This window comes from Pleurodeles waltl, chromosome 6 (genome assembly GCF_031143425.1).
Source record: "Pleurodeles waltl isolate 20211129_DDA chromosome 6, aPleWal1.hap1.20221129, whole genome shotgun sequence".
NCBI classification, from domain to species: Eukaryota; Metazoa; Chordata; class Amphibia; order Caudata; family Salamandridae; genus Pleurodeles; species Pleurodeles waltl.
Genome location: NC_090445.1, coordinates 249,101,428 through 249,115,959, shown reverse-complemented (window position 1 = coordinate 249,115,959; position 14,532 = coordinate 249,101,428).

Genomic DNA, 14,532 nt, shown 5'->3' with positions numbered 1-14,532 from the left:
CTCAGCACACTATCCTTTCACTATCCCTCAATTTATGATCACTTTAGGGACTTATTTTTTCTTTGGTAACAAACCCTTCTCAGGAGTGCCTCTGTTTTCATTTGCTTTAGCGCCCCAAGTGCCGTTTTTTTATTAGACCTTCCTGCATTTAATTTGCTCCGCGCGCTGCGGTTTGAATTTGCTACAGCGCCAAGTGCTGTTTTTTTAACGTTTTTATTAACCCGCCCTACATTTGAATTATTATGTACATTATTGGCTGCTATGGGAAAGGGCTGGGGCAACAGCTCATGACAGCAGTGTGGTTTCGCCGTGCAAGTGTGACACATGCGGTTTTCTTTTTGTTTCATTGCACAGAAAACAAAAAAAACTTACACTGTCAATTCGAATGGTTGATAAAGCTACTGCTGCGATTGCTTTTTCCTGTGGGGGTAGAGCAGTTTCTATGCACCCACGACACTACATCCAGCTGCACGACCTCGCTTGCTGTTGCCTTGTTTACAACGGTGACACCTGTGACTAGAAATACACGCCTTTACAGCAACCTCATTAGCTGGGATGGGGACCCTATGTCGTCACTACGACTGTTATGTTTCTGTGTCTGTCTTCACTTTGGCAACTGGTGCATCACAACCTGTGGAATGCGCTTTAGCCAACCATAAGCACAACGTGGCCACAGCGAAGGAGCGTGGAGTGCACGCGCCACTCATGGTCCATGAAGTAGTGCTTGAGAAATGGCCGCTTTCTGCAGCCCAGACTTGTGTGTAGGACTGACAACCCTAGTACTAGTGTTGTCAGTCCTGCACACAAGTCCTACTTTTACTGTGTGGCCATGGACTACTGTACAGACATTGTACCTTTGTTACCTGAGCAGGAACTGACGCGCTGAGAAGGGAACCCTTGTGGTGCATGGGTTAAAAGCAATGGCCTGCTCGTCAGGGCACCTGAACTCCAATCTGCAGCCTTTTGTCACCTCCGAACCATACACCCGCTTCCTTGAGAGAGTGGGCATTGACTAATGGTGTGTGATGTATTTTGCCCTTTATGTATTTATTTTACACATAATTGCTTGGAGAATTTGTTCTGTTAGAATCCATTTTGAATTGCTTCGTTTCTTTTACACGTGTAAGTTTGAGCTTTTGTTGTCTCTGAACGCACTGTCTATCACATATGTTATCTTATGTATATTTGTTTAGGTAAAATAAGCCTGGTTCCACGCCATATGCTTGCAGCTGGTTTCTTTCCCTAACTGGGGCACTGTACTCATTATAATTGTGTGTTCAAATAACTAACTGACCTCGGCTGTGGTATTTTGGGGAGGGAAAGGCTGATATCTATACCTTTGAACCACGTAATCCTTTGAAGGGTCTCAAGAATGTGGGGAGTCAGGCAGCTGCAGAAGGGAGGCAAGGACAAAGCTGGGAATGGAACCAGTGTGTGGAAACTGATTAACTCCTTAAAATATCTGTATGACGTATATCATTATTTACACATTTTATGTATCCTTTGATGTATGAGTATAAATATCACTGTTAAACGCTTTATGCTAGCACACTTTACTTCGGGCCTGGGATGCCAGTGGTAAACCTGTCCTCTTTGCTGCAGCAAAAATAAACAGACCTTTGGTCATTGATTTTTCACTCCGGCTCTCCGTGTCAAAAACTCCTTTGTAAATGCATTTGTAAGTATCTGCAAATATGTGCATTTGACAATTTGGCGCCCGAACAGGGACCTTCCAGTGGATATCTTCAGTAGCTCTGTCACGAGACGTGCTGCCAGTGGGGGGACGCCGTTCCGGAGGTGTAGATTCCAGGGGCCCCTGCACAAAGACTTAGTTTCAAAGCAGCTGCATCTTATCCACCGGGCAGGCCTCTCCCCGCATGATGTCCCAGCGAAGTCCCTGAAACATCGGTGTTTATCTTGACTGATTAGTCTGACACGGGCGGCCGGAGAGAAATCCAGGAAAAGCAGATAGTCAGGTAAGACTGTTCCTCGCTGGCTATTTGTCTGCTTTAACTTGCATTTGAGAGAATAATTGTTTTTGGATAACTTATCATTTTTGGGAATGATTAGTTCTTGGTAAATTTGCATTTGTACAAGGTACCATTTGACAATTTGTATTACACGTGTTTTTCTTGTTTGAGTAATTTGCCCAGGCCTGGAGCAATTTGTAAGTTGGTAAATATTTGAAAAAAGGGTTTGTTTTTTTTTCTTCTTCGGTGCACATTTGAAAAAGGTTTTCTTTGGTGCACATTTGAACAAGGGTTTCTTTGGTACATGTTGCATTTTGAGATTTGGTGTGTGTGTTGTCTTTTGAAAATTTAAAAGGTTAGATATGGGAAATAAGAAATGTTGGCAAGGGTTATGTCTTTGTTTTCGCCGAAATCATGTGCCACGTTTAGATAAAAAGCAACCGATCCCAAAAGAGGGAACACCAGGGTGGGACATGTTAAAGGATTATGGTTTAGAGAATAATTTGTATAATAGCATATGGCACAGATATACTAGACATTGTCCTGACCTCCAGTGGCCAGAGGATGGGTCTTTTGATTTAAAGAAACTAACCTACCTACAGGAATGTTTGTTTCATAAAAAGGCTAGACAACATATGTTTGAGGTGTACAGAAAATGGGAAATGGAAGCCAATAAAAGAAAAATTAAATCAGATAAACTGATAGAGAGGGAAAATAGGAGAACCATCATGCAAAAGGCCGCCCTTTATCACCAGTCCCAAACCCAGAAAGGGATTGAATCTGAAGATAGAGTCCATAGGGCTCAGGTGGAGGGAAGTTATGTATCAAAGCCAACAGAAACCAAACATGCATTAGAGGAAGATGAGGTAATGCTACAGCTATTAGATAATAGCCCTACTGCACCTCCACCTTACACGCCCCCTGCAGTAGCCCAACCTATCATGGGGGCACAGCAACAGCAGCAAGGGCAAGGACACAATTTGGGAAATCCAGGTGCACCACTACAGCAGCATGTGCCACAACCACCACAGCCTCTAGCCCAAGCTACCCCAATAGCCCAAGTCCTAATCCCTCCACCACCTGCCCCACCACTACCAGCCAGCACTGCAAGGTTACAAATAATGTTCCCTGCCCCTAATACCCCAAATGAACAACGCCGACAGTGCACAGCCATACACTCACTTTCACCCATATGGAGCACACCTATTAAGTCGATTTCGCCCCCTAGTACTCGCTCCACTATTGGGGATAGGGAAAAACGGGTTATCAAGAATCAGTCAGAGAACTGGATGTCACATCCTATTTACACCCACACCGATATTATGGACACAATACAACAGATGTCACATTTTGGACAGCAATTAGCACTGCTGTATATGATTGAAAAATTGGAGAGGGATTGGAAGTCTTGTATTACAGATTCTACCCCTCTCCCTTATGAACAAGAATTAAACCAATTATGGCGGGACAGTCTGGCTTGTATTCTTGATAGTAACAGCATAAATGAGGGAGTACGCATTTGTGTCATAGCCAGGGAAGATGTTCTAAATAGATATGACAAGGGGTACCCAATGAGGGAAGTGCACCCTGATATGCCCACTGCAGCTGCAGTTGCAGCAGCAGCTGCCGCCGGACGACCAGCTCCCGGGCCGGTGGCCCAATTTGTCCATATACCATGGAAAAGGGAGGAGGTAATGGCTATAAAGAAAGACTTGCCAGACCCTCGAAAGAATCCAGCTGGATTCTATCGGGACCTTAGAACTGCCATTTCCACCACAACCATGACACTCAAAGACATTGACTATTTTTTTGGTGTTTTATTGGGTCCTGAAGTTTGGCATAAAATTAGAAGAGTAGATGATGCACCTACTTTGGGAAATACATGGGGGGGTTTAGAAGCACGAGAAGCACAAAGGGCACCAGGAACCCTGCCGCATCAGGATATTTTAGATTTACCTAACCGGATATTGACTAAGTTAGAAACTGTTATACCTCTTCAGACTGTGGATTGGGGAAAACTTGCCACTTATAAACAGAAAATAGGTGAAGATGTCCCAGATTATTTTACTAGAATTGAACAAGCTTTCATAGATTTTAGCGGTCAAGACCTCGCCACCGTAACAGGTGTCACACTATTTGTAGAACGCTTTGTTAATGGCCTTCTACCTGAAATATCACAAAAATTAAAAGCAACAGATAGTTCGTGGATGACGAAGGGACAGGCAGAGATTTTGCAGATGGCGCAATACTATGAGAGCAGGTACAAGGAAGAATTAGAAAAGAATGAGAAGTCAGTAAAAGAATTGAAGAAAAAGGTATTATTACAGCAGGCATACCCTCAGCGGGATACAACCCCTCAGCAAAGGGGTGGCCCACCAAGGGGACGGGGAAGGGGTCGAGGCCGAGGTGCATCTGCACCACCCCAAGACCGCCGATTAAATATCAACCAATGTGCCTACTGTAAGCAGGATGGACATTGGCGTGATACTTGCCCATTACTGGAAGGAAGACAAAGTATGTCACTTCATAGAGGGAACGCGGCAGGTAATGCACGAGGACGAGGAAGAGGTAGAACTGATCAGAATTCGCAGAATGAGAATCAGGTCCCGCGTAACACTAATATTTTTGACAATGCATTTGAACGACAATATTATGCTGATGATTTCTTTTCTGAATCCTACAATTATTAGGACAGCCACAGACAGGGCCAGGGGCGAGTAAGTATTCCTGTAGATCAAAATGGTCCCTACATTGATGTAAAAATCGAAGGAGAGGGCCATAAGTTTCTTCTAGATACTGGTGCCACCAGAACATCTATTGCACATTCTGCAGTCCCCGGGGCTCCCCTGTCTGGGCTTCATACCACATCAATTGGGATTTCTGGAATCCCCGTGGTGAGCCCCATCTCAACACCTATGAGAGTAACTGTAGGCCCATTTACAGTACACACGCCACTCTCTTTAACATCAGGTTGCAATGAAAACTTGTTTGCATTAGATTTGTTAAAGAAATTAAATGCAGTTATTCACTGTTCAATGGATGGTGTCTATGTAACTATGGATAGTGTTTCCCCAACTCGGTGCATGTTCTCACAGGAATACGACTTACCCCCAGAGCTAAAGGAAATAGACCCTCGCTTATGGGCCAAAGGCAAGAATGATGTAGGCATTATGGATATCGACCCTATTGTAATAAAAATCAAACCAGGTGCCCGGTTACCTCGTGTTCCTCAATACAAATTACCTAAATCAAGCGAAAAAGGGCTCACGGCAGTCATATCTGATCTTGTGCATGCAGGTGTCATAAAGGAAATAGTGAGCAGCCCATGTAACAGTCCAATCCTTCCTGTTGTAAAGAAACGAAATGATGCTAATAGATTAGATGGTGAGCAATCATTTACTGATAACACAGTATATCGACTAGTTATTGATCTCCGAGAAATTAATAAAATAGTAATTCCCCAGTTTCCCGTGGTCCCAGACATGAATAGTCTTTTCACCATGGTTCCACCCTCTGCGTGTTTTTTCACCGTAATCGATTTGAAGAATGCGTTCTTTAGCATTCCAATTGCCGAAGAATCTCAATATTTGTTTAGCTTCGCGATTTTTGGTAGATCATTCGCGATGACAAGAATTCCACAGGGATTTGTTGAGTCCCCGAGCATATATAGTCAATGTCTTAAACGTCAATTAGACCAATTCAATCCACCTTCAGGCTCTGCATTGTTGCAGTACATTGATGATATTTTAATTGCCTCAGATTCCATGACACAATGTAAGACTGATACTGTTGCATTATTACATCATTTAGCACCTCTGGGCCATAAGGTGTCCCTTCCAAAATTGCAGTATTGTAGAGAGGAGGTCACCTATCTAGGACACCTCCTCTCTAAGGAGGGAAGGAGATTACATCCAGACAGAATTAAATTGGTTCATACAATGACTGCACCACGCACCCCTTCTGAAGTCCGAGCGTTTTTGGGATTTACATCCTTTTGCAGACAGTGGATTCCAAATTTTTCACTTATAGCAAAACCATTGACTGCTCTGACACTTTCAGATGTGCCCTCTCCTGTACCTTGGACTGACAAATGTGAGGAGGCTTTTCAAGAATTAAAAAAGGCGATGTGCTCTGCTCCTGTATTGGGTAATCCGGATTACAGCAAACCATTTGTTTTATTTGTGCATGAAAAGCATGGCTGTACATTGTCTGTTTTGACACAGGACCAAGGTGGGAGACAACGCCCTTGTGCATACTTCTCTTCCACCTTGGATACTGTGGCGCAAGCTTTGCCTACTTGTCTTAGAGGAGTGGCTTCTGCAGCAGCTGCGGTGAAACAAAGTGAAGGGTTTGTTGGTGGCAATCCGCTCACTGTGATGGTTCCTCATGCCGTTGATATTTTGTTAAACAAGACACAGACGCAGCACCTCACCAGTGCTCGTCTAACGGGTTACGAATTAACATTGTTCAGTCCAAATATTACTTTGAAGCGGTGCAATGTCTTGAACCCAGCTACGTTACTACCCCTCCCTCAGGACAATGTGGAATTTGATCATAATTGCATTTTTGCCACTGAGGAAGAAACCAAGGGACGGGTAGACTTAACAGACACTCCCCTATCTGACCCACAGGGAGAGCTGTTTGTAGATGGGTCTTGCTTCAAGTTACCAGATGGTACGACCACTGCAGCCTATGCCGTCACCACAGTCAAAACAGTGGTTGAATCTCATAGAATCCCGCAAAATTCGGCACAGGCTGCAGAATTAATTGCCCTCACCAGAGCTTGTGAAATAAGTGAACATCTTAGTGTTAACATCTACACTGATAGCCAATATGCGTTTGGAGTAGCTCATAATTTTGGGCGACTCTGGGCGAATAGAGGCTTTATCACGTCACATGGCACTACCATTCAGCATGGCAACTTGATTGTGACACTTTTGACTGCTCTCAGCCTGCCCCGTCAGGTCGCAATCATTAAGTGTAGTGCCCACAAAAAAATTACTGATGATATAGGACGAGGAAATGCTTTTGCAGATGCTACAGCGAAAGCAACAGCACGAGCACCAGTTGACAATGCATATGTTGAGAGTAGCATCAAGGGAGAACCACAGTACGAAGTATTAGAAAATACCATGCAGTGTGTGAGAGATATTCAAGCAGAAGCAACAGCAGAGGAAAGGGAACAGTGGGAGAAGAACGGTAGACTAGATAGTGAGGGTTGTTACACAGATGACACAGACAGAAGAAGATGGATGTTACCTAATTGTTATGTACACGCTATGGTTACTATGGCCCACAGTCCTGCACACATCAGTGCCCAAGGCATCAAGACAACTTTGGACCATGTTTGGAGTAATCCTCTGATATCCAAAACTGCTAATAACCTGGTTAAAAGTTGTATGGTGTGTGCAGTGCACAATGCAGGAAAAGGGACCCCTACGCCCCCTGGCCACTTTGCCCCTCCTGATCTCCCCTTTGAAGCTATACAGATGGATTTTATCCACATGGAACCGTGTAACAAACTGAAATACGTGTTAGTGGTAGTATGCATGTTTTCAAAATGGATAGAGGCCTACCCATTAAAAGACAATGGTGCCCTCTCTACCGCCAAAATATTACTAAAAGAATATTTTCCTAGATACGCATTGCCACGATTAGTCTGGAGTGACAATGGCAGTCATTTTTCTAATGAGGTAATGGAGAAGGTCTGTACCGCCCTTAACATCAAACATCGATTTCATGCTGCAAATCACCCACAATCAGCAGGCCTTGTAGAAAGGTATAATTACACCTTGAAGAGCAAAATAGCTAAGATTTGTGCTGAGACCAACTTAAAATGGCCAGATGCTTTGCCCCTAGCATTAATGTCCATCAGGATGACTGCCAGTAGCAAGTCACGATTATCCCCCTATGAAGTTGTCATGGGAAGGCCAGCCAATATCTGGGGGGTACCACGACCAAAGAAGCTTTCTGAAGTGCAATATCCTTTGTTTGTAGATTACTGTAAACAATTGACTAAAGATTTGCGTTTGATCCACCAACAGGTCAAGGCCAGCCTACCGACTCCTCTTGAAGGCCCTGGTCACCCTTTTAAGCCAGGGGATTGGCTTATGACAAAGAATTTTCAAAGAACCAACAGTCTTCAGCCCAGGTGGCGGGGGCCAGCCCAGGTACTGCTTGCAACACAGACAGCGGTGAAAGTGGAAGGAAGGAAAAACTGGATACATGCTAGCCACTGTAAGCGTGCACCAATTCCACTACAAAGTACTCTAACAGCAGAATTACCATTGTCTCCTGATTACAGCGAAGTAGGGAGACAGGAAACACCTCCACAGGTTTCAAGTGCTACTTCTGCTCCTGAGGTGACACAGCAGCCCAGTGACGAAGAGTTGCTGTTTGAAGATCAACAAACTCATCGATACAACCTGCGTCCTCGCCCATCCAAATGAACAGAATTTTGAAGGTGCGTAAGGTGGTGACCTCTACGAAAAGCTACATTTACATCACCCTGATAGCTCCTAGCTTGGAATTGCAAACTGAGGTCTCTTCTGAATGGCCAAGGAATCCTTTGCTCAGCAGAATACGGCACGCCTGCCTTCGTGAAATACAGTTCCCCGCTTTCACCGCCACCGGCATTTCCGATGCCATTGATGTACCAGCATTAAAACGAGCTATCCTCACTGTTGTTACGCACACTTTGGGCGACGAGGTTGTAAATGACTGTGATGACTAAATTTTCAGCATGAACAGGAACACGGGTGACTAGCCTGTGCAACGACACCAGAACATTGGTCAGAACAATTGTCTCAACGAGAACACAAGCATAGTGGGATGCAGCTTGTGCAACGCTATTCAAGCAGTGGGTAAATGGAGTTAACAGTTCTGTGACTGGCGAGAAAAAAAAAACCAAGTACCAGTTCTACGGAAGCGGCCAGCCATTAGGGTTGGTGCGGTTTGTAGTCCCAGCGGTAAAAAAAAAAAAAAAAAAAAAAAGGTGCCCTTTTTCTGTTTAATACCCAAGCACATCACTGATCTGGTTGAAAATTGCTGGCCTCCGCCCTCATTTTTGCTGAAACACTGAACGAAACTGACAAATTATACTGAAGACGAACTTTGAAGTATCGCGACTTACTCACTGGGAGTTGAGACTCACCAGGAGTTAAAACTTGAAAAGGAGAAGATAAGGGACCTAGGATCAAGCCAACATCTATTGTCCTGTATTTGAAAAAAAACTTGTTCATGGACCAACCAGTGCAGCCTAACTGCTAGAGTGGAAAGCACGGCGGTGCTGAACCCTAGTGGGTGTGAACATTGAAGGAAAATTTACTTATCTGTATCTATACGTATATGATTATTAGTATAGTGATATCAATATTTTGCATTTACATATTTGGTAATTGTGTGGGTATATTTTTGAACACGCGTAGGCGGTTGAGACGAGTAAAACGGTATCATAGAAAGGTTGTAGGACCAAGGAGGAGAGCACAATAAAATTATGAAAATATATCCATTTGGCAGGACAAATATCCCTCTAGAGAATAGGGAAAAGTGGCCTTATAACTATTTCTACAAAACAACAATGAAGTACCTAGTGACCCTTATGTTAATATGTATAATGTCCAGTGGTGTTGCATCATTGTTGCAAAATCCTACCTTACATCCATTGATAAAGGTTCATGGAAAATTAGCGGAGACATTAAGTCTCACTGACTGCTGGATTTGCCGGCACTTGTCTAGACACCCCGAGGATCCTATAGGCCTTTATGAAGTACCAGTATCACCAAGCGAATATGAAAGAGGGGAAGTGTGTCTTGTACCAAATACCACTTGGAGATGTGACCAACAAGAATATCAATGGTACCCTAGGTGTGCGGTGCTCCCTAATACCCAGGCAGAATACAAGCTCTCCCCGATGCCTGGAGAGAATGCCACACTTAAAATGTTTCCCATATGTTTTGGTACCTATTTTTATGGGCAAAACCCAGAGGCAAAATACATGGGAAAGATCCCTCCTGAACAGTGTGTTTACACTTTGTTATTTGATATAAAAACAGGGAATTGGGATCTTGAAGGAGAGGAGAAAATAGACAGAAATTGGACAGCGTTAATTAATGGGACTCATCAAAATTACACTGTAAATTATTGGAACCTGACTGTGGGAGAAAATGAGATTCTAGTAGATCCAGAAGGATTGTTATATGATCCCTCCAGAGAACAAGATAGAAATGGGAAATATTCACCTGTAATATTGTCCCGGGTTTTCCTTGGCCCCCTCTGGACGGCTAGATGTTCATATGTTGCACCCTGGGCAAATGTATCATTGCTAAATACAATCTGGGAAGATTACAAATATTGCAATAATTCTGAGCATGACACCCCAGAGGGTGTAGGATTGCCCCGAATAAAATACAGCATTATAAATTCACAAATCCAGGGAGGCATGTACTTCGTATGTGGAAGAACTGCATATAAAGTACTACCTCTAAACTGGGAAGGGATATGTTCACTGGCATATTTGGCACCCAACATTACTGTGATATCAAATATATCATCTTCCCAGCCCCTTAACATGGGGAGTTTTGCACATAGGTACAAACGAGGGACACCCATACTGGAGGAGCGAAAGAACTGGGTATTTCAAGTATTACATGTTCTTATTCCCGGATTTGGAATTTTCGATTTACAACTGGCAATGATGAATATGTCAGCTGAATTAGCCATTGCATTTAATGCCACCAGGGAGGCCATAGGAAGTATACAGATAGAGATAAACTCTGCAGCCCAATTGGCGATACAAAATCGGCTTGCCCTAGACTTGATTACAGTACAACAAGGAGGAGTATGTGTTTTAATCCAACATCAGTACCAGCAAAAGTGCTGTTATTTTGTCAACAAGTCATCAGAGATAGAATTGGATATTGGGAAAATAAAAGAAGCAGTACAGGTATTTGAAAAGGGGGGCCAATATGAAGGAGGCGATTGGAGTTTATCATGGTTATGGTCTTGGTTTGGGGGGTGGGGCTGGTTGTTTAAAGACATACTTTTTATAATAATAGCTATTGTATTAAGTTGTTTATTAGTACAGTGCTTACCTGCTCTCTGTTCCTGTTTAAAATTGTGTAAACTTCCGCCAGTGAAAATACTAGAAACCAATCGAGCTATGATGCAGAGAGAAGAGATAAATTCCCTAATGGCTATTGACCCCACTGTCCTCACTACAGATACTGGTTGCTCATACCCATCGGTTGTTTATGTCCCCATGAATGCAAGTTTCAATGAAGTAGGAGTAAAATTCAACATATATGAGGAAATTTAGAACTATTCAAACGTTGATTATGTTCAGAAGAAAAAAAAACTCAAAAAGGGTCGATTGTTAGAATCCATTTTGAATTGCTTTGTTTCTTTTACACGTGTAAGTTTGAGCTTTTGTTGTCTCTGAACGCACTGTCTATCACATATGTTATCTTATGTATATTTGTTTAGGTAAAATAAGCCTGGTTCCACGCCATATGCTTGCAGCTGGTTTCTTTCCCTAACTGGGGCACTGTACTCATTATAATTGTGTGTTCAAATAACTAACTGACCTCGGCTGTGGTATTTTGGGGAGGGAAAGGCTGATATCTATACCTTTGAACCACGTAATCCTTTGAAGGGTCTCAAGAATGTGGGGAGTCAGGCAGCTGCAGAAGGGAGGCAAGGACAAAGCTGGGAATGGAACCAGTGTGTGGAAACTGATTAACTCCTTAAAATATCTGTATGACGTATATCATTATTTACACATTTTATGTATCCTTTGATGTATGAGTATAAATATCACTGTTAAACGCTTTATGCTAGCACACTTTACTTCGGGCCTGGGATGCCAGTGGTAAACCTGTCCTCTTTGCTGCAGCAAAAATAAACAGACCTTTGGTCATTGATTTTTCACTCCGGCTCTCCGTGTCAAAAACTCCTTTGTAAATGCATTTGTAAGTATCTGCAAATATGTGCATTTGACAGTTCTTATGTCTTGTGACATTGGCACCTGCACAACGAGCAGACAATGGTTTTACCCGTTGGTTCACTGATCTGGCCTGAGAGCTGGATCTGTGCTTTGTCACCATTGCACCACACTACTGTGGTGAAACTGAAGAATCTCTAAGTCTTGGGCGGTTCGCAAAAGTGATGTCATTGCTTGCTTCAGGCAAAGTGACAATAGTTTTTTTTTTTTGCCGCACCATTGTGGTCTTAAGGCCCAAGTGACAACAGCTTTTCAGCTCTTTATGTGAAATCATTGCTGACTGTGATCAGATGGCAGCAGTTGCTGTAGTGTTCACTAGTGACAAGTAAACAATAGATTTCTGAGCCATGAAGTGCTTACAGTTTCTATTAATCGTGTGCAACTTTCTGAATTACATGCATATAAAAGATAAATAATTTAATATAAAAAACAGTGATGATGTAGTGCATTTCTTAAATGTAAAAACGTCCCTCATGCAGTCCACACACAAGTCCATGCCACATAATTCCACTGCACACAACACATTTAAGCATCTCATAATTCCACACCACACAATTCAGCTACACACACTTCCACTACGCTTCATTCCACTTCATGCCACATAATTACAATTCAATAAATGAAACTCCAGATAATTCCACTAAACATAATTCCACTCCAACCTACATAATTACACTTCACATCACATATTTACAGTCCACATATAGCCACTCAAATCCAAAACACAGAATTACACTCCACAAAATTCAACTTTGTAACATGCCACATAATTCCACACCACATACCACTCCACACCATGCCACATAATTAAACTCAACATAATTCCACTACACACATGCCACATAATTTCACCCCACATACTTTCACTCCACAACATGCCACACAATTCCACACCACACAGCTCAGCGCCACAAAGGTCTGTACCACACAACATATTTACACTTCACTTAATAGCACTCAACACTACATAATTCAACTCCACATAATTACACTCTACTCAATACCATAAAATATACCCCACATAATTCCATTCAATGCCACATAGTAACAATCCACATAAATATACTCCACACCAGGCACCATAATTCCACTCAGCATAATTACACTGATCACCACACAGTTCCACACCACACAAATCAACTCCACACAGTTCCATTCCACACCAAACCACATAATTCCACTCCACACCACATATATCCAATCCACAACACAGAATTCCACATCATGACTCAAAAATCAACACCACACCACCAATGTTCCCTCTAATTTTTTTCCACTGTGTGCAGCAGTGTAAAATCTCTGTGCGCTGCAGCCAAGGATACGTGCGCCAAGAAATTGACCATTCACGCGTGCGAAACGCATAACTACCAAGATCTTTGGCATTTGCCTCTCCATAGCTTTGTTTTAGCACTATAGCAAAAAAGGGATATTTTTATAAACATTGCTCTATGTAAAAGGGAATTAAGGCAGTTTTGTCATGCGGTGGCACACCCCTGTGTGTAGCCTAGTCAACTAAATTAAAAGTTTTTCCTTTGTTAAATTAATATATGTATACCAAAATTGAAACACATGTATTAAAGACGGAAATGTGTGTATTTTCAGATCTCAAGCTGAGGTTTGCAGAAAAATTGTGACATTTCCAAACAACTATATTTAAAGCTCATATTTGAGTGATTAAAAAAACTGTCTTGGGAATCTTATTACTAATATTGCTAACTTGGTGTTATGGACATTGTAGCTATGGCTGCTATGTAGTACTCATGTATAGGCATTCCACATTGACAAGGTATTTTTCCATTTCTGCTAGCAATTGTGCCTGATGCATTGGTGTGATCATCACTGATAATCTTTGCATATGGTGACCACTAATGTAATCCTGTGTGATGTGGTAACATTTACATATCTTTACAACTTTAATATTATTATTAGTTGGGAAAGATTTTCTTTGAACATTAGTAGCTCTTATTACAGAAAACGTAGGAGACCCCAGATTTTTTTTTATATATATATATATATATATAATATATGTTATATATACACACATATATATACATAGCATTATATTACATTTTATTATATTAGAAACATGGGCACAGTCTTTCTGATTGCCCATGGAAGGTGGCCCGCCACTTTTATCTGTGCCCCCATATACTTTCTGGAGACGCCACTACTTAGCAAATTCTGGGTCAGATGTGCAAAGACTTTGCTCCTGCTTTCTGTTACTTTTACAACACAAGCCCGATGCAAAATACCTTTCAGGATTTACAAACCAACGCAAATTGGTATTTGCATTGGTTTTTCAGAAAAAATAACACAAACCAGCACAAAGCATTGCTTTGCATTACTCTGCCTCAAAGGGACGTTCCATAGGTAGTACATAGACGTGCCTGTCTTAGTCCCCATGGTTTTTAAACAAAACCGTGGCTGTTAACAATAGTAGACAGGGTTCTGCGCTAAAAATTAATGCCACTTGAAAGCAGGTATTAAAAGGGAGACAATTTCATTTCTCATTTCTTTTCCGACTTTGCTTGTGTGCTGTACTGTACAGCACAGGTACAAAGT